The 26,178-nt window shown below is 46.1% G+C and overlaps 1 long non-coding RNA gene across 1 annotated transcript in view; it reads left to right on the top strand.

Moving 5' to 3' along the window:
* The window catches only part of LOC308200348, a 61,785-nt gene that overhangs the window by 18,411 nt on the left and 17,196 nt on the right, over nucleotides 1-26,178 (top strand). The window contains exons 4-6 of the long non-coding RNA XR_013955551.1: nucleotides 5,808-5,943; nucleotides 11,152-11,373; nucleotides 15,535-24,744. This is a non-coding gene — a long non-coding RNA (uncharacterized lncRNA). The remainder of the gene's footprint in view (nucleotides 1-5,807; nucleotides 5,944-11,151; nucleotides 11,374-15,534; nucleotides 24,745-26,178) is intronic.

Here is a 26,178-nt window from a genome sequence, read left to right as displayed (position 1 = left end):
CCAGGATGGCCGAGTGGTGAAGGCGTTGGACTTAAGATCCAATGGGCGCATGCCCGCGTGGGTTCGAACCCCACTTCTGGTAGGAGTCTCCTTTTTTTGGCAGTCCACACCCCCCGTCCTGGCTTTTAGAGCATCTGTTCAGAGCACAGGGGGGAGCCCTCAGTCCTCTGTTGTGCCTGGGGGGGCAAAACCATTCAGTGCCTCAGTGGGAGCGCTTTGGTGGGACTGAGCCCCCTTATCATGCAGGCGGAGTGAGGAGAGATGTGAGCCAGGCGCTCTGGCACAGGGCTTGTGGCTCTTGTCCTTCGTGCCGGGAGCGCTGAGACCGTCGTGGGCTTGAATCCCACGTGCTCCCAAAATAGAGACTTCTTTTTTCCCCAAGGCAGAAGTAGAAAAACCTGACTATCCTGAAGGAGATAAAAAAAGATGTTGAGCTCTAAACAGCTCGGGCAAGTCACAAGTGGAAATGGGTGCAAGTGGGTTTGGGGTTCACAAGGAGTGCTCCATGCTGGCTTCTCTTGCCAGCTCTGCTCTGTGACCCCAGACCCACGGCTTGGCTCATCCAAGGCACATTTTGGCATGCTCCAGAGGGATTTGGCAGGGTCACAAGCCTCTGGAGCACGCCTCGAGTGCTCACAGCATGGCAAGAGTGGGTTCCTGCCATTGCAGGTTAAGCTGGAGAAATGTATGAGAAACTGAGGGGTGCTCCTGGGTTAGCGTGTCCTGGGCTGGCACTTAGATACACTTGGGAGATGTTTCACTCCCTTCCTCTTATGCACGGGTGGGCACCAGAAACTTCCCTCTGTAAGGGTTTAGCCCTCCGGACCCGTGGAGATGCTGTCAGGCTTTCATTTGGCTGCTTTGCTCCAGCCTGAGGCCAATCGGAAATGTCCTACTGCTGGGACATGATTTGAAGTGATGGTGTTAATTTGGTTAATTAGGATTCCTGGGTAGTGTGTGCGTCTTGCAAATCGGCTTACCATTGTAGTGTCACTGCAAAGAGTTATTTGCTGGTGCATGGGGTTATGTATGAATTTATGATTATGATGTAGGACCATTAATTTCATGTTTGTGGCAGATGATACAGCTCAATTAGAAGTTGCACGTTAAGATCCTTGGCTCTCTCTGATAGATGGAAATCAGATGGTGGCCTGCAGGAGGGATCATGGGGCCTGTAACAGTGGCCCTATAACAAGTGGGGCAGGACCCAGAGGAGAGGACAGGGGAGGAATTACCCTGCTCTTCTCCCGTTCGATTAGTTCTGGGGGTGAAATTTTGTGTGTATCCTCCGCAGCCAGCTTGTTGCAACTAACCTCAGTTGTTAAGTGATGCAAAGAATGACAAATCCATCTCTGAGAGCATCCCAGGGGGTCTCAGCAGCACTGCGGGTCAAGTCTTTTACCTCTGATGGCTTGGAGTCAGACTTCTGTCTAGTCCATGTGTCAGAGGCATTCGCTGGCCTCCGCTGAGTTCAAAGCTGAAATCACCTCATTTGAGCTTCTCTGTTGATCCCTATTCTCACAAACCTTGTGTTTTGCCCACCCCAGGGATGTGGGCTCTGGCCTGCTCCGGATCCACTGAGGATGTTTATCCTCTTAGCAGAACTATTGGGTAGGCAGAGCGTGGTCTGCAGGCCCCGGGAGCAGAGTTAACAGCCTTTGACCTCTGGGGCCAGGTGTTAATTTGGCTCAGGGCTAAGCTGAGATGGCAGAGGCATGTACGAAGGTGGGGCTGGAGAGCTGAGGCTGGAACAGCAATGAGGCCAGTGGCCAGGGCACCTGAGGGCTGTAGTGGGCTGCTAAATAAACTGCCTTCCAGCAGGCCACAGCTTTCCTCCTCTTCTCATACTGGCCCTGTATCCTCCAAGTGTCTGACAGAGCTAAGAAGAGCAGCTTGTCCAATAGCCCATGTATCATATTTATTAAGATGGTTACTGCAGGTTAAATATCAATAGTTTATTAAAATATATTTATTATAGATTAACTGTGCTGTACGCACATCTGTTATGTTGTGGTTAAAAGTAGACCTCGGTAAAAGGTTTTTAATAATGAATTTGTATTGAAGTGGTGTATAATAAGTATCTTTAGCAATCTCTCTCTCTATTTCACATGACAGTTTTATGTTCAATAAATACCTAGAGATTATTAAAAACATATTTATCAAAGATTAACAGTGATAAAATAGATACAAATCTAAGCTGCTAAGCTCAACAAGCCTGCTTATAATAATCAATTCGTATATTAAAACCCAATAACAGCCTTGTTTAAATGAAATGGGTTTTGGGGATCTTTGTAAGTGCCATCTTTTGCTGTGTGTTCCTCCTTGAAGATCTCAGATTAGATCATGGGACATTTTTGTCTAAAATAAATCAAGTAGGTAAAAGCAAACCAGTCCAGGCTGTTTCAGGAAAAGGGAAGCAGAGATTCAAAGGATCTAGGTCAATGCCAGTCCACAGGCATCAGAGCAGCTAGTCTGGCTTGCCCCAGCTCTGTACCCCAGAGAAATCCCCCTGTGCAGCCCAAATCACAGCTCATACCACCTCCTCCAGCCACGCCACATCCAGGATCGGGAGCGTGGAGCAACAGCTCTCAACGTCTTTAACATCACAGATGCACCCCTGCTGTTTCGGGTATGGAAACCTACTGCCTGTCTTGTATCCCGTTATTATCTAGCACTTGGAGGCAAAGTGCTAAAATGAGCTAACTGTTTAGGAGGTAAACAAAATTTTATTGTTTTACTATTGTAATGCTATTGTTATCATTGCTGGATGGTGGGTAATGGGAGCTTCAGCCTGTGCCTGCATCTGCAGGGAGCAGCATCCCAGCTATTGCTTATTTTGGGGGAAAAAGTCATGGGATATCTAGGTGCCTTGTGAAGCATCGGTGATGTTTGGACCTCAGGAGGACTGGGACTCCTGTGCCCTCCTGGTAGCAGGCTGGGGTTATTGGAAACCTCAGGTAATGTCCTGGCTTTTCTGGATCCAGTGCCCTATTCCAGCATTCAGTGATGTTTTTATCTCATGTTTGAGGTCATGTTTTTACATCTGTGAAGCTCTGTGCAAAGTCTTGGTGAGGTTACAAACCAGAGGCACCCAGATTCGAGGGAATTCACACACTGTGCCTAAAATATGGACTGGGCTGTAATGCAAGGGTGCTGCATGGGTTGTTAACTCTGGAACCTGCAATGTACTGGGAGGGGAAGGGTTATTTGCCTCTTGTGATTGTGGGATCTCAGGAAATGTAGGGATGTTTCCCCTACGCTGCTACTCAGCAGTATCTCAAGTATATGATGTTTTTCCATCTCTCAATTTCCTGTTGACTCCCTTTCTTTTCTTTACGAGTTTGAACACTAGACTCAAGCACTGCCTTAAAGGATGCTACGTCTGCATTTTAGATGCTATCGAGCAGCTCTGTGAGACCAGATTTGTGCATGGGCTGCCAAGAAAGCCCTTCAGAGGAAGGGCTGGGCATGATGAAGGCAGCTGAGCAACCTTGGGGAGATGGAGAGATGGTGGATGAGAAGAAGCGGGGAGTTTCTGGCCTGTATTAGCCTCCTGTTTTCACATATCTCCCATGCTGGTATGTGGATATGTATGTATCCTGGTATACGAATGCTCTCTCTGTTTCTGGCACCATTAGGCAGTGCAAGTGTCTGGCTTTGAGGAAGGTATTTGACTGAAGGGATGGTCCAGACAACCAAGGAAGATTTTTCTGTGCTTATCTGGGTGAGGACAGTGGTTTGTCAGTTTGCAGTGCTGGCTCTATCGGATGCTGTGGTCGCCTGTCATTGTATTTTAGTAATGTCTGTCTGCATGATACCAGTCACCAACAGCCCCTGACTTGAGTTTTTCTCCCACCTGGGGAAACATGACCTGAATAGCTTCGAGGTTTTGTGCATCTCTAATGCAATCACACACTCCTCTGTGGACATCCAAGAAGTTATATCCATTTATGCCCCGAGTGAGTTTGTCTCCCCTGTGTGCTCCTCAGCCCACCTGCTCTGAGGAGGATGCTTAGCTGGCAGGGGGGAGTTTTCCATCTTAGCAGAGGGCTGCAATTACAGAGGTGACCAGAGAGAAAAGACGAGCGGGCACGCGTCGCTGCCTTTAATAGAAGGCAATGATTCTTCTGGGCTCCGGAGTAATACGGGAGATCTGGTTTTAATAAATTAACAGCCTACAAGTAACAATCTCAAGCAATTAAACTCTGGAATGAAGGCGAGCACCATGAAATGTATTCTGGAACTGACAGGCGGTGGCAAAGACAATCCAAGAGCAGTGGAAAAGGCAGAAATAAAATAAAAACGCCCCAGAGAGACTGGTAGAGCTGTGCTCCCCTTCTCATTTCTGTTGTGCATGCATGTGGCTGTCTCACCTTGCTCTCCATCACTTCTCCTTCCTTCGCTGGGCCCTGTGGAACAGATTTGGAGCCTCCCTGAGGTTATCTAAGTCTCCACCATCACCATCACCCTTGTACTTGCTCTTGCCAGTGTAGGTAAGGAAATCCTCATGGTGAGGAGGGGATGGCTGGCGGGAGAAATGGGAAGCAGCTGGGAGCTTGAGGATGGCTCAGAGCTGAGGAAGGGAACAAATAAATAAAAAATAAAACAGCTAAGCCTTCCTGTCTCACATTAATAGCCTGTATGGAATCCTCTTTGCCATAGAATTCAATTTATTTCCATTTAAAGGCTGTTCTTCTCAATCAATGCAGCTAATAAATAGCTGCTGATGGCCGTGACCCCTGGGCTGCGGGAAGAATTTATCTTCTGAGCCAATTAAAGGAATTGAACAATTCCTTTTAATAACACTATGGGATTTTAATACCAAAAAAAAAAAAAAAAAAAAAAAGGAGAGAAAAATGCTCCTCCCGAGTCTTGCAGAGAAGGGTCAGGTGGGCTCTGGCAGAGCTGAGATTAGATGCTTTAACTTGTCTTGTGAAGCCGATAAGGGAAATGTAACGTTCCCTGTGAAAGCACAGGAATGTTTTTCTTTTCTGATGTCTTAAAAAAAAATGCAATGGAAAATTATGTTCCTTTGTTTTCAGAGCTGTAAAGGGTTTCTAGGGATTAGTGAGCCCCTGCAGTGTGGTGTGGTGGGAGAAATGGGTAGGTCAGGCTGGCTGTGATGACTCTTGCTTTGCCGGGATGGGCACGGTGCCTTTCTGGAAATAGGCATTAATCTGTGCACCCTGTGGGTGTGAGGGCAGCGGGACCCAGGGCAGCAGAGCCTTCAGCCTTGGGCACTTCCTCACTTGTAAGGATAAGGCAGGGCTGGGCTCTCCATGGCTTCTTTTCCATGATTCCCATGACTTCTTTTTAGTGGCAAGAATCCATGCTGACCCTCTCAAGCCCTTGTGGAGGGTGGGAAGCAGCCTGTGAGCTTTGTGGGTTCCTAAAGCTCGTACTGGAGCCAGCGATTGGCTGAGAGAGTGTTTGCACCTTGGAAGACAGACGTGCAAAAGAGGTGGCGAGGAAAGCTGAACAGATACCTATTGAGTTTTTACAAAGCTACATAACCCCAAATGGCAGTGGGTCTTCTCCACTCCATCACTCTCCTGTCAATGAAATCTCATGACTCCTGTTGGCATTGGATGAGAGCATCTGTCAAACACACAAGTCTCTTTCAAACACTTCTGTGCTGTAGGGAAGTCTCTTATCTCCATTTTACAGATGGCAAGCAGAGGCACAGAGAGGTTAATTGACTTGCCCAAAGTCAACGCGGGAGGTCTGGAAGTGATGCCACAACCCTTCGAATCCCTGGCTTCTAGCTTAATCGTAAGACCATCCATCTTCATCCTCTTCCCTCTTAGGATTCCCCAGCAGCTGTGATAGCTCAGGCACTCGTGCTGGCAAGCTGCAGTTGGAGACGATGCTGGGAGCTGGGCATTTCCAGTGATTGTTTCGCAACTCTGTTTCCCAAGAGGACATCAATTTTGATCTTAAAAGGTATTTTTATTTTTTTTTAATTTTTAAATTTTTTTTTTTAAATTCTTCTCTAGTCTTCTTTAGTAACAGTAAGATAAATGTGCTTGAGCATGAGGAAGAGCATTCGCTCTTTGGGGAGGCATTTCACAGATGCTGAGGCAAAAGAACTTTTCAACATTGCTTAGATATAGAAAAGACATTTTTCTTTGTTTTAATGAACCACCCCAAACATTCCCTTGATAGGGAACACCCTATCAAGCTGATAAGCAGCTTGAGCCCACAGGTAGAAAGCAAGCAGCGACCTTTATTTTTAAGTGGTCACCTGGTAATAGATCCACACAGAGCATTTGAGATTGTCCTTGACAGACATCCCCCTGTCTGTGCTAGCAAGTCCGTGCATGCAGGGCCACTGAGAAATGTGGCCAGGCACGAACATTCCCATCACAATGTCTCTTGTTTCCGAAGTGTGAATGGATGAAACTGAGAGTCCTGGGTGAGCCGCTGATGAACGTGGAGCACGCATTACTTACCCTCTGAGACAGGGAAGGAAATCACAACTAAGTCTGCCTCTTTCAATTTACAAGCTTTCTGCAACATCTCCATTCTTTCTGCTCTCATTTTCATTTTTTATTAATTACCTGGTGGCAATTTTCCCATAGGACTTTATTTCCCATTAATTATTAGGAGAGCTACAGAGGGAAAGTTGAACTGTTGGAGAGCTCCCTTTGAGAACATCGGCTGGGAGGATTTTCTGCTGCCTACAGGAGTATCTTTTTGAGTTTCACCTTGCAAAGGAGTCCTAAAAACCTGTCTGGGGTGCAGAATAACTTCTGTGTTGCAGTAGAGCAAGCTGAGTAAGGAAACTTCAAGTGCTAGTTTGTTGGTTTTGGAGACTAACACTGCTTGGACAGAATTGATCGGTGTGCTTCGTGCATGATTTATTTTCATGTAACACATGGAGGAGAACTCACAGACAGAAACCAGTGTCAGTGTGGGACTGTGCTACACTTCCATCACTGTTTTCTATTGCTGAGGATGTAGATATGGCAAGAGAAGAAATAGTGCTGGCCTGAAATCTCAGGTCCAGATGGTGACCGTCCCCAGCACAGATGAATAATGAATGTGGAGGAAGAGCATCTGCTCCTCCTCTCCTCCTGAAGCCATGGCTTTTATAGTTGCTTCTTCTACGGTCTCCATAGTCTACTGAGGTTCACAGGCATTTCTTGAAAGAAATTCAGTTGTTAACACTGAAAAACTCCTAGGTCTTGCACTTGTATTTGAACACCATTGGTGTTCAGTTTCTATTTGAAAAAATGGAAGTTGATATTTTGGTGATGTTGATCTGAACTAGAAGGTTCTCGTCCATCCATGAACTGTCTTTGGAACAAGCCAAGAAGAGCCGGGATTTCCTCCAGAAAACCCTGGCTGGGCTGTCTGGGTCTGACACATGCTGGTAAAGGATGTGTGTGAGCACACATCCACACCTTTCAGATGCTGAAGGAAAAGAGTGTAAATACGGTAGGTTTCTGGGTCTTGAGGACCTTAAGTTGGATTAGTGGCTGGTACCTGCCTTCTCGTGCTAACCCCATCCTCCAGACCACGCCTGACTTTCTGCCCAGGACAGCGCTGCTCAGACCCGTTGGGGGCGCATCCGGAATTACTCCTCCTGATGGGCTCCGTTTGGGTGTAGCACGGCGGTAGCACTTTATTACACGTCAACTCCCATGCTGTTTTACAACTCGGTTTGCATGGTTACCCACCACCCCCTGTAACCCACGGAGCCTGTTAAGAGGCAGGATTGCATTTCACATTGGCAAGAACCAATGGGTACGGAGATGGGCTTCATACCTGGCAGGAGAGACGCACCGAGCTGTGGTCAGACAAGGCTGCTGCCCTGGGAGCTGCTCCTTGTGTTGGGAAGTGATCAGGGTCAGATGTAGGACGAGGTGGGATCTTGTCAAGACTCAAGGCATTGCCATTCAGCTCCCAACAACCCAACTTCTCACCATGCGCCAACAGCGGGCTCTTCGCTGCCAGCCGCTGGAGTTCGTTGAAGGATGAGGCTGGGAGAAGAGGCTTGGAGCTCTGGCTCCTGGTGAAAGCCGAAGGTTTTCTGGAATGAAGCTACAAGTGTGGTATATCATTGGATTTGGCCACAAAGAGCTTTCTCTTTCCAGAATAATAAGATGAATACATTTCTGTTTCATCTTCTGGGGTGGCTTGCTTTAATGGTACCTAAGGGAGAGAAAAAGGATGCTCTGGCACATTTTCAAAGAAGAACCAAAGACTTGATTTGGATAACATGACTGCAATGGAGAATGATTTTTTAAGGGAATAATTATTTAACAGAATACTTCCTAGTGCTTAGCTGTCTGTCTAGTTGGACCAGACCATGCCCACGAATCAGCTACTGTCATTTGATGTTTGCTTGCTGTTGGCCTGCCAAATATTTGTATGTGCAAAAGTGCTATCCAAAATAGTTGAGAGCCCACAAAAAAAAAAAAAAGAAAAGAAAAAAAAAGAAGAGATTTGGAAGGCCTCAAGGTGAAGCAGATTAAAACCTTATTTCTCTGGGGAGAAAATCAGTGTTTATTGTAAAAACAATTAAAAAAATCAAATATCCTCCACAAAAAATAAGTCATCCTAAACCAGAAGTGTGATGTTTTCAGGGAACACCCTTTCCCTGCAACTATATCAGAAATTAACAATTTTGACAAGTTATTTTCCACCAGTTCTGGCTAAGGTACATGAAGGGTCCTTGAGATGCCAGCAGATGACAAATTGGAGATCAGTCTGAAATAGTATACTACTACAAATAACATCATCTGCCTCCGTGGAGGCAAATTATTCCGTGGGAAGGAACAGCCCTTCCCTACGTGGTTCGAATTTGTCCTCAAGACAAACCGCATGCTCGGTCCCAACCACCACAATGTGACCAGATAATGAGACCTGGGAGGAAGCTAAAAGAAGAGCAACCAGACCACCCTTTCTGCCTTCTGATCGCTAAATGATCAGATGTTTGGAAAAACTGATTTATGTGGGAAGCCTCAAACCGCTAAACGAGGCTATGAGATGACAACGCGTACTTCTGTGTGTGGAAAAAAAGCCTAAAAATATCTGAAGGGTGTAAACATGAAGGAGAGAGTTGCAGTATCAAAGGGACAGCGCACGGTACAGGGTTCAGAGCTGGCAGCTTTCACTGCTGTTCAGAGCAGTGGATAGGAGATAACTGAGAGGCAGAGCAGCATTATCATGACTATATTTCACTTAAACTCATTCCTCGGTGGCTTGAGTTGTCACATCCTATTCCCTTCAGGGACTGGCATCAGGAGCTGTCCCACTGAAATACTGCCTGGAAACAGAACACAGCAACAAAATATTTTCCCTTCTGCTTAATTGTGGTGACCTCCAACACCATGGAATGAACTCAAGCCCTCTGAAAGCAAGGGGGTTCTTCCCACGGGGCTGTAAAACCTGCTCTCACCTGCCAAGTATCATTTGTCCTTGCAGTCGCTCCCTTCCTTCTCAAGTAATAAGACACCGTATGGATCATCATTACCAGACCCCAAGAAATTGTTATATATTTCCTATAGCTCTCTCTAGATATATGGTTGGATTCTCAGCTGATGGGGAGCAACGCTGATTCATAGCAGCTGAAGACAGAGTCTCTTGTGTTTTGTCTTGTCTTCTCATCTCATTGAACTTCCCAAGGATCTAAATGAATGTAAGGGAAATATGACCTTGCCTCAGTGAATTGTTTTGGGGGCTAATGTGCTGAGAGATTTATGGGCAAAGAGTTTTTTTTTTTTCCCTTTCTTTAATAAAAAAGTGCTTTCATTCAGCAGCTTTGATGGAAAGCCTGCGAGGACCCATGATAAGTATGTAACCGGAACAGACTCATATTAGATATCGCTGTTACAAATCTATTAGTCCCACACATTAGAGCATGTGCTGGACCTGATGAGCTACACTAGTGGGAACATGAGTCATTTTCTGAAATAGATGTAGCTTGCAAATCTTTTAGACTGTTATCCAATTCCTTTTCTTTCAGTTTAATTAGGATATAAAACATGGCCTTAAGAGCTCGCAAGAGTGGAAGAAGCTCCATGTAAAGGATAGAGAGCCAGCTGTGAGCATTTCCCAGCTGTTCTGCTGTTGATCCTGCTGGCTTTCACCTGCCAGGTGGTTTTGCTGTCCCCCCCCAGGGGCTGACGGAGGCAGGGCCTCTTGAAATATTACAGGAGGAGAGAGCTACTCTTGCTCACGTGAGGGTGATGTGCACAAAGCAGGTCGGCCTTGGGCTTCTTCCACATCCTCACCCTGCCAACACCCCGTGCTGGGAAATGTTGGGCTCTCCTCCCGGCCGGCTTTGCCACTGATGCTGGCGGGGCACACGACACCCGTGGGGCTTGGCCAGCGCCCGGCACCGCTCCCGACATGCGGAGGGGTCTGCCAAGAGCTCCCGAGCTGGGTAACACAGTGACAGCAGGGAGCAGCAACGAGGCAGAGCAGTGGTGGTTCTTTTCCAACCACATATGCAAAGCACCTATAATGAGAAGAGACGAGCCCCTGAGATCTGTGATGCTGCTGATGAATTAATATCAAATCAAACCATACACTTTAAAGACAAGAGCATCCAGCCCTTCTCATAACTGATGCAGGACATGTTTCATCCAGAGCAGATCTGCTATCATTGGAGCTCTTTCTGTTCTTGAATTCATCTGTTCTGTACGTTTGAGGACTGATGCGATTAGCATTTGGCTTTGCGAATTCAGAACCTAATTCCTATGAGTTTTCATGTCTCCCTTTTTTCTTGTTTTGATTCCTGTTTGTCCGTTTGGTAATTTGTTTGGCAACATATTTCCTGTTTGAAATAAAAATAGCAGAGATGGGCATTTACTTTCTTCCTGGACAGATTCCTTTGGATAATGATTTATTTCTTTTTTTTTAAAGAAGGACACCTGGTTTCCTCATAACTGAGTGTTGGCAGGCAGAGGGGGGTAGGGGTGGGGGGATGGAGAAATGCATCTGTTTAGAACAAATGCAACACCGTAGGAAAGCTTTATAACATGATCCAAGATTGGCCCGATTGCCTGATGCTTTAAACATATGGTATGCTCCTATATATATTATGCATGGAAACTAGCTGCATGCACATAGCAGCCGTTCTGCAATGTTTTACATACAGTCTGCCAAACCCTTAACTTCTCCCTTCTTATTCAAACACAGCTCTCGGCGAAGACAATGAGCGTTTATCCAAGGCTCACTGCATTTGGTGTGCTCCATCCCTTCTCCCTCAGTTTAATCTCACCTGGATAAGGATTGCATCCTTACGCACGGGGTGCTGACCTTCCTGCTCCCAAGGGTGTGTGCAGCTGGATGCCTGTGGCATTGTGGAAGCAGAGGAAGTGCTGCTGGGCAGGAAAATAAACCCCATCTGCAACGTCGTTGGTAGGCTCTGATGTAATGCTCATATATCTTTTTGTTGGCTCTTATTCCTGCTAGCATGTACCCATCATAGTCTAGGATCTCTAAGAGAGTTTTCCAAATCCACCTAGGCAGGATTAGCACCAGGATATGTGCTAGGAGCTGAGGAGAAACTGGCAGACCCTGTGTTTTCTGCCCTGCTCTGACACAGGCCTCTCTACCTAACCTTCATCTGGTTTAGCTTTCTTTTGTGAAGAGGAAAGCTGCTCTTCTGGGTGAACTTTACACCACTTTTGCATTGCTGGGCTGGCAAGAATTCGGTCCAGGCAGTGCCTTTGCTGCTGGTGAAGGTATTTCTTGTCTACCACCAGTGCTGTGCTTGGGTTTCATGAGAAGATGCCTTTTCTGGGGGTGAAACATTTCTTCTTTTTTTTTCCAGGAGCCACTTGAAGGTTTGAGAAGGGCAGAGAATCAGCTATAGCTGGTCTTACCAGACTGCCCAGTGTCATCAGGCATTTTGGTGCTATGTTGAGGTGTCTGCCCTTTACTGGGGGTCACAGACCAGAGGATCTCACTTGGCAGGTATTTTTTTGCTACATTAATACCTCTTTCAGTGGTAACAATTCAAAAAAAGTAAAGAGTAGACTTTTCTGGATCAAAAAAAGAGAGGATGCTTCAAACTGTTCAGTCCAACATCACCTGTAGATTGACCAGAGCCTCCCACTGCCCAGCAAGACCTTATCTGCTTGTCAAGGTGGTCTCTGAAGGCCTGAGGCACCCAGAAACCACGTGGAGAATTTTGCAAGAATTCCTCCACCATTAGCTGTGCCACTGAAGACTTTCAGCAGTATGTCTTTGACAGGTGCAATTATGCCTAATGTGGTGTCAAAACGTTGCAGTTTTGGAGAACTTAGTGTCTGTCTGATCCCCGTCCACCCACGTCACCATCGGAAGGGTCTGAAACCGGTCAATGCTTCTTTTGAGTCGTCATTAGTCGGAAGCCAGCATGAATTCTAGGAATTTGATTAAAGAGCATACCCTCCCTCTTTTATCATTTTTAACACTGAACAAGGAAAGCTATTTTTGCTGTCTTTGAATTTCATTTTCTCCGCCGCATAAAATATTATCGAAATCTCCTGGGATCTGTCAGGAACTGGGGGAATTCCTGTCCTCTGCTTGCTGCACATACACTCTGTGGCCTTGCAGCACTGCCACCAAAATCCTACACAATTAGACCCCAAAGGGTGATCCAAATTCAGATTTAATCTTGGGCAAAGAGACGTCTTTAGATCAAACATCGCCACTACTGTGCAAAGCAAAGACTCTGAATGCACCGCCATGCAACGATCATTAGAGGAGCAGAGGATCTAAAGTTTAACACTCACCCAGATGAGTGATGGATAAACACGGTTTTCCTTAAAAAAGCACTTTCTCATGCTCTTTAATCCATCCAGAATTTAACAACTGGGTGCTGACTGAGACACAGCTTGATTGGGAAGAGATGAAGGGATGGAGAGGAAGCTTAACACACAGCCAGCTCAAAGTGAACATGTTTAATGCTGCCTATCTCAGAAGCTTTGAAGAAAAAGCCCTTGTGTCCTCAGTGGTTCTCTGTGGCAACTTTTTGGCATTAAAGTTCGCAAAAGAGAATTACGGGCTCCCATTATCACTTATGGAGATGGGATCCATTGTGTTGATTCCCACACTGTGGAGATTTAACATTTGCCATGCTACTTTCTACAGATACGCTGTGATGTGTCCTTTTCAAGCTGCAGCCGACTACATTGAAATCTTGACTGACACTGCTTATCTGATAGGGGCCGCTTTTCTGCTGGCTGCTCTTTAGAGTGATAAATGTCAGGAGTTTGGGAGTTTGCTTGTATCTGGGCACTCCATCTGAGACTTTGGGCAGGTAATTATCCCCAGACCACGGGACTTTGTCATGAAATCCACTGCGGTGCTGGTACAGGGAACGAGTCAGCCAAGGGTCACGGATTCGCAGTATCCAGGAATTGGGAAGCATCCACAAAGATAAGGTGTGAAGGATAAGTTCTGAACAGAGATTTTTCCCCTGCCAAAATGAAAGCAGGCCTTTTCTGACACTGTGAGGTTGTCTGTGTTGATCACTCAGGAAGGTTGTGAGTTGGGATTGACCCAGTAGCCTCCAGATTTGAGGCTTCAGTCAACCAAGCAAAGCAACTAACCCTTGCAGGCCAGTGTCACAGCTGGAGCAAAGTGATAAACCTCTTGTGTGAGGGAATTGGTAAAGAAAACAGAGATCTAGGGCAGCCAGTGGTTTCTCGACAGAAAACTTTCTTCCTCTATAAAACCTTAATATAGTTTTTGTCCTGGTGAAAGCTGCAAGGAGGAAACACCTAGAGAAGTGGAGGTCTCTTCTGTCCTTTCCTTCCTGCCTCACTTTTTCTCTCCCAGGTCTGTTTGGTTCTCCACTCCCAGAATTTATCAGCTGAAAGCTGAAAACAGGGTTCAGTGGAATCCATGAAATTTTGCCTACATTTCTCAGTGTTGATGAGCGCTGAGAAATCAGGTTGGCAATGTGGGGAGACAGGGATCCCTGTAGTCATCTTTCTGTTAGCCCAGTGCAGGGCTATTACCACCAGTGTGTCCTGGGCAGCTGAAATACCTGAAATCTCTGCCTGGAATTGATATTAGACTTCTCTTCTGGAAAAGCATCCCAAGCTGATCTCAGTGAGTTCCTTGGCTCCTCATACACCACAGGAGGAGGTAAGGAGGGTGCTTGCATCCTGGCCAGGCATGATGTGGCCACAAGAGGCTGCCTGGCTCCTGCTGATGCTGGCAGCAAAGCCTAGGACAGGAGGGCTGGGGTGGCCATAGGGTGGCACCGAGAGGATGGAGAGGCTCTGGCAGCTTCTCCTGCCACCCTGGAGCCTGTTGCAATGTGCTACTCGGAGGCACAGGGTGAGGCAGACACTCTCTGTGTTCAGACACCTGAGTCAGTTCATTTAGGAGCTTGAAGGTAACAGTCACTTCATCTGTTTGTAGTTTTGGTGGCTTTCTTTTGTTTTTGGTTGTTGTTTGTGCCTTTGTTTGCTTCCCCCTCCTTTCCCCTTAACATACCCTTTGAGCTGTTCTTTAATTGAAGTAAACGGAGCAGCTGCTATGGTGTGTGTTGTTTTTCCCATTTTCCCCTGTGAGTCACACATTTCCTTCCTTAATGTCTCTATCTTCTGTCAGTCTGTACTAATGAAGCCCCACATCTCAGCTGCTGAATGCTCAAGCTCGTCTGCCTGGAATTTTCTAACTCATTTCAATTCATTTCGCACTTTCCCCTCTCCCTCCTGCTGCCTTTCTCCCATTCCCATCCCATCTCTCTTTATCTCCTCTCCCTGTCTTTGTCTCTTCCCCACCCCTCCCTCCATGTGTCTCACCAGCCGTGGCTCCCTCTCCCTTGTCACCACCACCCAGAGGGACAGGGGCTGTGCAGGTGAGTGCAGCCTCTGCTCTCCCCTTGTTGCATCTCCCTGCCTTCAGCCCGCTCCCTGCCTGCTGCCCTCTGCATCATCCCTTTCAATCGGCTTCTTTTCTCCAGCACCATTTTTCAGAGCAATCCACAAGGCACTTTCAAATCCGTGTTTAAGTTGTCCCCTCCTGACCCCATCTCTTCATGGCCTCTGGCAGCAGCCTGCAATGCCCTGTGTTTCAGAGGAAGGTGGGTTTGTCCTCTGCCCCTGGCCCTGCACATCAGAGATGCCTGCATTCTGCACAGGCTCAACCTGAGGTTGAAACCAGAGGTGGACAGGCCAGTGGCCACGGAAGGGCAAATTCACAGGGTGCTGGGAGCTGTAAATACTGCGTGCAATTGATGTGTCTGCTGGGAAGGTGCAGAGCAGCACTGCCACAGGTACCAGGTCAAGGAATGGATCCTACAGCTCTGTGCTGCAGGGAGGCTGGGGGAGCCCCTCCTGGGAGCTAGAAAACACCAGGAAAGGGCACTATCCCTTCTGCCCCTTTTTGGTCTGTGGGGGAAGGAAATAAGGTTGCACAGTCCCATGCCTGAAACCAATGGACAAAGATATCCCTTGCATACGTATGTCTTGCATAGGTTTCAAACCAAAGCACCCAGTCAAGAGCAAGTAATGGGAATAGCAAATGGCAACATCTCCACTCTGCTTTGCTTGCTTATGAAGGTCATTCTTTCCACAGCTTTAGCTGCTCCAAGACAGGAACAGTAACCTGGGGCATGGGAGGTGATGTGCTGGTGTGACCTGCATGCCGTGGAGGGCTGAGGCCCAGCGAGGTGAAGACGTGAACCAAGAGGCTCCTCCCCAGATAAAGTCAGGTATGTTGCAGAGCACCACCGCTCGGTGCTTGCCTCTGCTGAAATGACCCCATCTGCTGATGTCTGCTGACCAGGGGTGCCAGTGTCCTGTTATTTTTCTTCATTATCACTATTTTTGATGGTGTTGGTGGGCACTTCCTACCCCTGTTTCAACTCTAAGCCCTGCTGTTCTCTGTTGCATTTATATCCTCACTCTTGCAGAAGGTAGAAAATGTAATTCCTTCTCTTAAAAATGTGGGGAACTGAGATAGAAAGGATGCTGTCTGAAAGTTGGGGTCAGAGCATGTCACCTGTAACATGTCAGCAGCCCCTTCTCTAGAAGAGCCTGGGACCAACCAGTACTCAGTAGTGTCCATCAGAAATGCCAAGGAAGCCAAAGATATTGCCACAAGTCTCCATTTTTGATAGAAATCCTCACTAAAACCCCACTGTCAGAGCTGGATCAGATCCCTTCCCAGCTTTCCCTTTCTCCCTTCCACCTTGTACAGCTGTCTTTTCAGTTTAGGAAGAAGTAGAACTGAGTCCTTGAGATTCAGCTGCAGGAGTCTGACCCCAGACCTGGAGTTTTGCAGGTTAATTCCATCTTTACCATTAAACCCCTGCTTCCCCCTCAAAAGAAAATCAGGGTTAAGATCATTTTGGAACCATAATAGAACAAAGAAATGCAAATCTCTGTAAGGAAGGAAAAACACCTTGATAGAGATCAGACACTGGCTTACATACCCTTGGGAGAACCGAAGGAAGAAGTCAGAGTTATGAGCCCTGGATGGCTGGAGGAATTTTGCTCTTGCTTTAAATTTTGTTATGCTGCTTTCACTTGAAAATGCAGGTTCAAAGGAAAAAAAATATCATAACAAAACAAAACACACCAGTGCTTTCCTCTTTGGCTTCAGGGCCTCCTGTTGAGGTTCCCTCATCACCATAGAGATAATGTTGCTTGTTAGGCCTAAGACTAGCAGTTGGAATTCAAGTGGACAAAAAGACCTAAACAAACCCATTATAAATCCCCAATTACTTTCAAACTGTCAGGCTTATTAAAAAATGTAAATATCCTTCTCATTCTTGCAGAGAGTATATAAAAATGCATGAGGCTAAAAGTCAGCTGAGCTGAAAGGAGTTGGTTTCTGAAATAACTTCACTGGGAAAATGGCAGAAGTCACTCTCGGAGGGCAGAAGGAGGACAAAGCACACCTGCCTGAGCCACTGCTCTCACCCAGCCTCGCTGCTGGAGTGTCGCTGGTGCCACCCTGCCCTACTGTATCATACATCTCTTTAGATAGTTGAATATGCCTTTTTTTGGCTGATTCTCAGCTTTTTTATTTCAAGGGATAGGTATGCAGTTCCAACAAGGGGAATTTTTACCAGCTGATAGGAGTCACACCCCAACTGCAGGTGGCTGAAATTTCCCCTGTGCTTTTCAGTATTTACTGCTCACCTCAGTGGAAAAGTTTTTCTGTCAAAGTTTTCCTTCTGCTTTCTCTTCCCTTCCCTCACCTGCGAATGGGAAGAAGGTTTCTTTTGTTCTCAGATTTGGTCTTGCTCCATCTGCAGAGGTGTTTCACATGAGTCTCTTTAATGTAATGTAATATCATCTTTGTTCTCACCCTGACCTGCTCGTGGGCTCAGCGAGGACTTGCCCCAAAGCTGGGATTTTCCAGCTGTACAGCAGAGCCCTGCAAGATGGTGAGATTATTTCTGGAGGCAACCAGAGTCCTTCAATTTTCTTCAACATGAATTGTATTGAGGACCTTCTCCATTCTGTCCTCCCCCACCAAGGACAGTCCTCAGAAGGGAATGTTATCAAATGAATGCAACCTGGCCTTTAATGTGTTAGTGTCTGACAGACTCAAGAGGAGTTCTTCTGGTGGTAGAAAGGGACTAGTGTTGTCTACAAACCAGGGAGAAAATCAGTATTCCTGTTTCCCCTGGATTCAAGGACAAACAGCTGGGGCACAGGCAGAAGGGCAAAATGATCCCTGGGGATCCCTGAAAGGCAAGCTGGTGTGCCATGGGTGCTGGGAGGCCTGTTATGTTCTGTAGCAAAAAATATCTCACTTGATCGTCTTTCAAGTTGAAGATACAAAGAGTTTTTTGCCTGGAAGGGACCCTCGTCTGTTCTCCTGTATATCACAAGATACACACTCCATATACAAGAACATATTTCATACAGTTTGTACAGTCGCCTTGTTTTGAAGACCAGGACCCCCTTTTTTTTTTTTTTTTCTTTTAGAGACAACATTAATGCAAGATGCAGTGGCCCAGCACATCAGCAACTCCCTTGTGGTGTCCAGGTGTGTGTGGCAGGCATCATAGCAAAGGAGAAAACAAGAAAAGAATTGTAGGCAGATTAATAAAGAAGGCTGGTAGTGAGCTTCTCGTGTGCAGAGGGGAGCAAGGAGAAAGCATTAATGTGTCTGTGTGGATGCAGGATGTCTGGGCACTGGAGCGGGCTGGGCTTTGCAAATCCACTGTTGCACTGATGTGGCACTGGTAGTTGCAGAATGGGAAGGAAGGGCAGGCCTTCAAAAGAAGATAAGGGTTTTAAATGGTGAATTACAGCATTGCTACATGTATACCGACATGTGATACAGGATTACTATATTTTATCCAATTACTTGTTTGTAACTTAGAGGTGTATACAATAAGAGAGGAAACAGTCAGCTGTTTGATTAAGGAAGGAAAACTGAAGTGATAATATAAAAAAGTATAGTTGCTGTTCTTCTCAGTCATCAACAGAGACTGGCTTAAAATGCTGCTACGCTTAAAGCTCACTAGAAAGTTTACAGAAACTGCTAAATTTGGCACTTCTGCTCATTCTCTTTGGAAAAGCTAGATAGTGGAATCCTCCTTTTCCATCCATTTGCAGATGCTTTGGCACTAGTTATATTTTTGTCTGGATGCTCACGAGAATCCAGTATTTTCGTTCCTGAACATTTGAGGGAATCCCCAGAGCCTTGGCAGCAGCATTTTCCCAGGAGAACTCCAGTTTGAGGCACAAGCACAGTGGAAGATGCGAAGGCGAAACGTGGCCTTCTGCTCAGCTCTGCTCCGCACCAGCTTTGCCTCCAGCACTGGGCTCCTGATGTCGAGCAGTCTGCAGTCTCCTGGTGATAGCCCTCCCAGCCTGGCAATCCTGCAGGGGCCTGCCGTGTCAGAGTGCCTGAGGTGTTTTCTGCCTTGAGACTCGAGATGATGAATTTCTAGAGTGAAAGGACAAGAGTTGACTCCGTGTTAATGCCAAACTTTGAATGTTTTGACTATAAAACTGAAACACCATTACCTATTCCCCACAGAGCTCCACTCTTTCTCTCTCTCCTCCCCTTCTTCTCTCCACACTGTAGCCTTTTGTATGTCTCAGGCATTAATCCCTCGCTGCCGGGGTGTGTAAATTAAAGAATAATAGAGCTGCAGAGGCATAAGCTCGCAATGATGGGGAATGTGTTTGTCTGCTAAGAAGCAATTTCAGCGAAAATTAACTCAATTTCATCTGAAATAGTGAAGACCGGCATAAGCTGGCAGATCCCCGAGGACGGTAAAATTACTTCGTCAAAGCTCTGCTTGCTTAAATTAACCAAGCAAACACTCCAGGTTATTGGCAAGATGCAGCTAGTAACTAGGTTTTAATAAACAAAAATAGCTTTTTGGATAAATAAGGAAAGTGCAAAGTGTCTTATGTATTCTGCTGATGCTTTCATCTGTATGTCCTCAACAGCGGGACCTTCACATTCCTTCAGGAGCTTCCTTTGAGTCTCTGTGTCCGGCTGGTCCCTCTTCAGAGCCTTAGCAAACAAGAATGAACGTGAAAGTGCTCGTGGAGACGATATTAGGTAAACTTTTCCTCAGCAGCTAACAGACTGAATGGCTCAGTTTGCAACATCAAGGTGAGATAACAGCAACAGTTTTTAGGGTTATTTCTGCTTTTATTTTTATTTTTATTTTTCAAAGTCAGAAGATGACTATTATTGATTTAAATTGCATCACCTCAAAATATGATATGGTGTCAGAACAAGAATTGCTCTACACTGTCACTGATACAGCAGATTCCCCAGCTGAATACATTGCTGCCAATGGGCAAGTCAGGATGCGAGCTCTCTCCTCCAGCTAGGAGCTCAGGTCCAAGGGGAGTGAAAATTTCATTACGACAGGAAGACTGGCTCCAGTACCAGCTCAGAGAGCTTGTAAATCAGTTGAGAATGTGCTGTAAAATTCTTTTGTTGTTGTTGTTTCTTTTTTTTTTCTTTCTTTTTTTTTTTTTCTATTATTAAAAGCTTTTCTTAGGACTGTGTTTTATGAAACCACTTTGCTGTTGGAGGTTATGATCACTAGGAAGGGCCTTCTGGAAAATGCATGTTGGGCTTATTGTTTTGCCTCCTAGTCCACAAGCACTAGGCCAGATTATTGTTTCTTTTGGATCCCATTCCTCCAGGTACTGTGATTTTTGTTTTGGGAATAGTATTCATCAGAAATTTCATTGGACAGAAGCATAATGGGCTTTAGAACCCATTCATTGGAAAGGAATATGAAAAAGCTTCTCAGAATTGCAACCTCTGTTGAATATCTTTTGTTCCTCTCCCTCCAAAGAAGTCCATCAATATTCAAAGAGCACTTGTTATTTAAAAGCTTTGGGTATGTGTCATCTCTACCCTGACTGGAAGAATGGATTGCTCCTTATTGTCCTGGCCAAATTGTGATTTCTGGCACTGGAGCTACTTCCCCTTCTGGCTCCAGGTCTCCACTGAGTGGGACCGTTAATGGTTGATCCGAGGCAAGGTTAGCTGCAAAAGCGTCAGACCAGCCAAACTAGAGGATGAGGTGGAACCCAAGTGCACATGATTTATCCCCTCCCCACTGCACTCCCTGGGTTGCTTATTTCCCCCCTCCCTTCCTACCATAAATCTCAGTATCTGCAGAGGGGAGAGCAGCTGCCTAGAAGATTTGCTGAGCCATCCACTCGTTAAAGTGTTTCACTGGCAAAGAAATACTTTCTCTTGCTGTTGCATATTTACAGTTTGGAGATTTCTTGTTAGGACAATCTGAGGTTATACTTTTTATTTGTGCTGGCTTCAGATGTCAGGAGAAGATGCCTGGCTAATAACCCACATTTACTGCCATGAACTGTAGTGCCTTGGCTTGGGAGAGAGCTGGCAGCCCCTCAACAACAGCAAAAACCAACAAAACACAGGGTAGGAAATACGGGACCAGCACCGTGTAAAATCACCTCCCTTTGATAGGATTAATTGCAGAAATGCCACCAACTTGTCATTAAATCCAACAAATGCATTTGGAGCAAGGGATAAATCGCCCAGCAAGGCAGTGGCTCATGGGGACAAACGTGCCCCACTGAGACATTTCATTGCAGCTCTCCTCCATCGGGCTGTCTGTCACTTTTATTTCTTTTCGCCATTAATGCAGTGGCTGTGGTCAGAAAGGTGCCGGCTTTAAAACAACAGCATCGAAACCAGCTAGGAAAATAATAAAAGCCCTGCACTATCACCAGCCAGGCCGGCTGCTTTTGCAAAGCTGCTATCTGCTCCCTGCATGCTGCTCCTGCGTTGTATCTGCTCCCTTCGCTGATAAGACCCGGTTCATCTATTGTCAGCCCCGCTGAGCCAATCTAGCTGCATTCGAGCGAGCTGGATTTTGTTCTGCATCACGTATCAATGACAACTTCCAGCTATGGCCTTGCTTTAAAAACCTTGCTGGTGAGGGTGCATGGAGCTCGAGGAGCGAGGCAGATCTCTGAGCACAAAGGGAATTCAAAGCGGCTCGAAAACAGGCTTTGAAAACATAGCAAATGTGCTGTGGAGGCCATCAGGAGAGACTAGATAAACATGGGACACCAGGATAGCCGCAGGCTAGGCTGCTGTAAAGTGCCGTACCTGGAGCAGGAGTGTCAGCGGGTACAAAACACAGTAGTATGCCTGCTATAAAGGCAGCAAAAAGGATGCTTTGTGATTAAGGCACAGCAGTGACACTGAGTGGCTGGAGCCTAGTGCAAGCGATCTCAGCTTGGGGCTCCCTTTCTGTCAGTGTTTGCCAGGCACCTTGACTGGAGAGGAAATTTTGCAAGGGCGTGCTGAAGGCAGCCAGGAATACAGGCAAGTCACCAGGGCCCTGCACTGAGCCCTTCTCAGCCCTGGGGAAAGTCTCCACCGTGGTGCGGCCGTCCCTGGGGTGGGGAGCAGAAGGGACTTGCCTCTTGAGTTGCAGATAGACGGTCTCTAACTAAGCAGGCCTTGAAGAACTACAGTAATTCGAATAATAAATAAAACGTAACCTTCAACTACATTTTTATTAATAGGATTACACATTTTAAAATCAAATTACTTTGATACTCTCGGCTCAGGAAAGTCAAGAGTTAGGGGAAAAGGCAATCGCATAGGTGCTTTGCAGAGTATAAAACTGCTCAAACTGTAGTTTTTGTGTATTTCACCTTTAATGAACCTGCCATTTTATGAGTCAGCACTGATGGGAAGTGTGATGGTCTTCTTTCAGGAACACCTTGCTCTTCATCTCTGCTTGCCAAGATGTCACTGCCTTGCTCTTTGCTCTCTCAGACTGCCATGGTTTTCTCCAGCCCGTTTAGACTTTCCCTACTCAAAGATTAACTCTGCACTCTCATGTTGGATAACTTACTTCAGCTGTGGAGAAACAGCAGTACATGACAGATAAGAAAGTAATTGCACCCTGAGGAAGCATGAGGAGTGTCTGCACCATATGCACTTGCTTTACAAAACAGGAACTACTTATTCAAAGGGAGCAGCCTTTGAAATCCAAAACAGGGTGCATAGAAAAGCCACCACGGCAATAACTTCATTAGATTTCTCACATGGCTTCTTGGCGCAGTTTCTATCCTGTCCTGAATTTAGTTTTCCACCATCAGAGATGGAAATCAGATAGTGTGTCTCATTGGCTTCCTGCACTAAATGCATTGTGGCCAGACCTCAGGATAAGGGCAGAAAAGCTCTGAAAATCCACTGTGAGAAGCTCGGAGGGAAGGAAAAGGAGGGTTGGGATGAAACATCTCCAGGTGAGGAGGTGATGGTAGATCCAAGATGGGCTTTAGACCTGATCTAGACTTGTTTCTCCAGCGACATCTCCTGAGGCTGCCCAGGGGAATCACACACTTTGTTTTCCAAGGATCTTAATGATGTTTAGCCTTCAAACTTCACCAGATGTGACTCACTGGGTGCCCCTGAAGATCAGAGGCACCCACCCAGCAGCTCGTGCTGATGTTCTTCAGGCTCACTGTGGAAGAGCCACATTAGTGCAGAGGGTTATAGGTATCCAGAAAATAAATTAGATAAAGTCATGGAAAAAAAATCTATCAAGATTTACTAACGACAGGGATCCCTCCTTTCAGGTGGGAAATGTCAGGCCTGAGCTCCTCTGGGAGCAGGCGGAGTACAGAGCACAGCAGTCTCAACATCCTCACCCTTTTGTGCCCTTTCCTTGCCACTGTTAGAAACAGGACAGCAGGTTGGATGGATGTTTGGCTTTGCTCACCGTAAATGTTCTTCTCTTCTTTGAACCTCAAAGGTAAAAGTAGTCAGAGATCTTACCCAAGTGTCTTTCAGATGGGAAAAGCTTTCAATTGCTTCCAGCCTGGGGCCAGAGCAGTACCAGTGACCATGAAGTGGAAGGCTCCACATCCCGTATTAACCAGTCACGGCAGTCTTGTTCTCTCTTCTTTTCCTTGCCTTGCCTTTGCTTTTTTAAATCCTCTAATGAAGCACAAGTATCCGGAAGGAAGGCATGCTAGGGGTGACAGGGAAATGTCCTTCTGATCTCTCCTCTTGAAGGAAGATTTGGAACATTTTAATAAAGTGGATTAAGAACTCGGACACAAAAAGTAACCTGTTTCCCTGTGACGGGTGCTTTAATCTTCTCCCTGAGCTGCTGACAAAGGCTTTCCTTAAAGAAACCTCCTGAACACAAAAGGGAGAATAAAAGAATGGGAGAACAGACTGAGAAGTGCAAGATGTTTAAAAGCACCCAAAAAATGGAGCCGCTTGGGTGTTAATTGTGTTCTCTTTTCCCAGAGCCTGTTTTCCTCTTTCGCTTCCGATTTTGGATCAATGCTAGAGGCTGCAAAGCTAACCCAAGGAAGGAAAAAGCCTTTGATTAGACAATCTGAGTGGTAAAAAAGGTATTGAACAGAAAGTGCAGTCAATGAGCTGCTCAATACAACAATTAGAAGGTGAAACTTTTTCTTTCCCTTTCGAAGCAAGACACACCTCTGCTCTGCTGGAAGGAGGTGGGTGGGAGGAATTTTTCCCATTCTGGTGCCCAATTGTCTCCTGGACCTATTCCATTTCAAAGAAGAGTATGACCTATAAAACTGGCCCGCTTTTATATCACCCAAAGCAGCCTATGAAACTATCTGGCATTTAAAGGGACAATCCTGGTGTTTTCAGCAACAAGCTTTCCATGACAATCAATTAATAAACTAATAAAAGGATGTAGAAAAATGTTATCTGTGCAAGTGTTGCTGGAGTATTTCTAATTAAAGAATCTTTCCAGCACTGCTGGCAGTGTAAATGGTTATACAACCAAAGTTTTGCCCAGATGGGGAACCCCACTGTTCCATGGACATGACGTGGGAATTAAATCTGAGTTGGTTGATTCGACATGCCAACACGGTAAGTTCATTTCTTTTCTTCCCATCTTGATGGTCAGAATCATTATTATAAAGCTAAAGCTAGATATTTATTTATTTTGTTTGTTTTTCCCTTCCCCACTAGGGTATTTTCAAGCTTGGGAGCATCTCAAGGTGTTGTGGGTGGTTCAACACGCAACTCTGGCCAACAGCCAGTGGCACTTGGCAAGAAGGCCACAACGTGTGCCCTAGGGGGCTTTGCAGACTTATAACTTTGCAAGTCCTGCAGTGCTAAGAGTGGTGTCAGTCTCTTGGGCTTCGTTTGGAGCTGAACTTGGTTCAAGAACATGGTGTCTCCTTCAGTCTGGACCATGTCTACTCCAATCCAAGACAGACCCAGAGCTGCACTTGCTGAGGCTCTGCCAGGGACAAAAGGTGCTATCGCAGGCTCTCTCTGAACATGGGCAAGCAGAAGGTAAGTGTGAGCCAACTCTTTTGCCCACCAGGCAGCCACAGCTATCAAAGCAGCACGAGTCCCAGGGGGGCCTTATTTATTCTTGATGCTTCAATTTAAGCTTGTCTTTGCTGCCTAGATCTCACAGCAGGAGGGGAACTGAGGCGTTTCTGCATCTCTCTCCCTCACAGCTTCAGATACATCTACAGCCATTTATAGACAGAGATCATGGTTGCCGAATGAAAGCTGGGTTCACATTTTAGCTGTATCTACTTTTGTGAGATGAAATCTCTCATTTTTGCCCTCTCACCTCTGAGAGGCTGAAGCCATTCCTTCCAGTCCCCGAGAGGGTTTTGTTTTCCGGTTCTCCCCCCAAGCATCAACTGCCTGCAAAGAGCTGGGGCAGGAAGGGTTAACCTCCTTTTCCCTCACTCCCTACCATGAAAAAATGCACAGAGACTTGTCCACACTGCTGCTTCCCTTGTTCTGCTGTGTAAAGGGAAAGAAAACCCCAAACAAACCAAAGATAAAAACCCGGCAGGTTTTATAGATCAGCAGCCAAAGAAAAAGCAGGGACACGGAGCAGAGGGCTGGGGAGGAGAGCCCTCAGCTGGCCCCACACAGGGCTTCCCGTTCACATCTTTCACTGTATCCTCTACCCTCCAATAAACACTGCTAAGCCCGAGAATCACCCCGCATCACAGAGCACTGCACCTCATTCCCATACGTCGCCCATATTCTCCCTTTGGTGCCAAGAGTTCTCTACAGGGCAGCCAGCAGCCCGCTGCCACCCAACACCTTCCTGCACGACGCTGGTGCCCTGCCTACTAGTACAGATTCACAAACTACTTATTACCTTTACTTATGCCATTTCCCCCTTTCTACCCACCCTTGCTAATATCCTGCCCCTCCTCATCTTTTTGTGCACCGCCTTGCCCCAAACTGTCTTTTTTCGGGGGTCTTATTTTTTTTCTGATTTGCAGAAAAAGAATGAGTCCAGGAGCTTTGTGAGTTTTGTTTTCAAGCACACATTTTGTTTTGATAAACGGCATTGTTTTGTCTATAGAAAAGTATTAACTGCTTACATCTATTTTCTCAAAGACCGCACATGAATATTAAAAGGGATTTATTCCTACAATGGCTTCGGGCAGTTGAGTAATCCATTATAGGCTGTCATATCACACTGTGGTAATGTGAAAAGCTGGGAGTCCCTCCAATAATATTTATTAGCAATACAGGCACATTTTCACTTTACAGGTTTTTTTCTCCCTTCCTGTGATAAGTTCACATATAAAAATATTCATTAGTTTCTTTAAGCTGTTGCTTGATTTTAATTATGACTGTGATAATGATGATTTAAAACAATAAGTGAATTTCACGCAGGTGATAGTGACCTGGTTTATTGCATTTACTACAATAATGCTTAATTTGAGGCCCCCAGGCCACCTGGACATT

Source organism: Anser brachyrhynchus, assembly GCF_964034855.1.
Source record: "Anser brachyrhynchus genome assembly, chromosome: 10".
Classification (NCBI taxonomy): domain Eukaryota; kingdom Metazoa; phylum Chordata; class Aves; order Anseriformes; family Anatidae; genus Anser; species Anser brachyrhynchus.
This window is presented reverse-complemented; position numbering and strand designations above follow the sequence as displayed.